Genomic DNA, 1,338 nt, shown 5'->3' with positions numbered 1-1,338 from the left:
GTCAAATTTAATAACAGTGATGTAGCTGTAATAATTTAAACTTTTTCACACTATATTATATATCAGAGGATTACAATATGAATTGTTAAACATAAATCTACAGTATATTTGCTGAAAGCGAATTATAATGTAAGTTAAAGTTTCAGTTTCATAGTTTTATAAGATTTAGTATTTGTAAGTTGTTATTTATTAAAATATGAAATGGAGTTATCATACGATCTGAAATTAAACGCTGTTTCAGGATGGACCGGTCGTTATCTTCATTACCATGGAAAGCAATGAACAGCATGGAACCTGGAGGAAGATTGCCAGTGTGAGTATCTCGCCAGTCCTGTCTGATGCCAGTTTAAAAGAGTAACTATTAGTTCTTATATGATGATATTTGCATGCAGGATGTACTGTGATCTCTACTCTGTCTCCTATTTCAGTGCCTCGGGGTTTGGCATTTGGACACTCGCTCGCATCACAGAGGCCTCTTCCGTCTCTCGTACTATGAAACAGAACTTTTTATTATAGGTTACCCCTTCAGTGACTATAGGTATGCCGAAAGCTTTCCCTTTTCATATAAATGGCAAACTAAATCAATAATGAATTAAGGATGAATCTCCTGAACTGGCAAAAAAATTCATAAATTCATGTTGTAGAAGCAACTTTAATCTATTATACTATATGATGGGTACATTTCAGTGAAGCAAAAATGCTGTACTTACATACATTTTGATTATTAGATGGACTGACGCAAAGTATATGCACACAGTTACCTGAAGCCATGGTGGATACATGTCATGCAGGAAGCGGACGAGAAAGAAGAAAACCTAATTATGAGAGGACTCTGGATATCGCCTGTGGTTCCGGCGTCCCGAGCTGGAGCGGTTTCACCCTTCCTTCTGCTGCAGCGGAGCACGCCGGAGCCTGCTGTGGGATGAACTGACGACCCGATCGTAACGGATCGGATACAAGCTATTTCCTCATGCTTGTATCCCTTATGTCTGGTTTTGTTCGCTTTTCGTTTCTCGATATATCAAGCAAATACATAGATATTTTTTTTATTTAGCTGATGCATTTGAATAAGATATCAAAAAAATCTTTTGTGTGTAAAATCATAAAACATATCACTCTCTTAGATAATTGCATATTTATTCTAAAGTGTAGTAAAATTGTGAATTAAAAGTGTCTGACTACTTAAATTGTGGTTATGAAAATAAATTAACCTGTGTGTATCTGAAACTACCTTTATATTTTACTTTCCACTTGACAATCATCACAAAAAAATTTAGAGTAAAAGAATATAAAGCAAGGTTTCCAGATCAATATTACTAAAATGTAATGTCTTTTGCT

At 35.1% G+C, this 1,338-nt stretch overlaps 1 long non-coding RNA gene across 1 annotated transcript; it reads left to right on the top strand.

The window, feature by feature from the left end:
- Positions 1–131: 131 nt before the first annotated feature.
- LOC119592448 lies at positions 132–825 on the top strand. The gene is made up of 3 exons (XR_005230436.1): positions 132–313; positions 429–538; positions 758–825. It is a non-coding gene; the product is annotated as an uncharacterized LOC119592448 (long non-coding RNA).
- Positions 826–1,338: the final 513 nt, after the last annotated feature.

This window comes from Penaeus monodon, chromosome 30 (genome assembly GCF_015228065.2).
Source record: "Penaeus monodon isolate SGIC_2016 chromosome 30, NSTDA_Pmon_1, whole genome shotgun sequence".
Classification (NCBI taxonomy): Eukaryota; Metazoa; Arthropoda; class Malacostraca; order Decapoda; family Penaeidae; genus Penaeus; species Penaeus monodon.
This window is presented reverse-complemented; position numbering and strand designations above follow the sequence as displayed.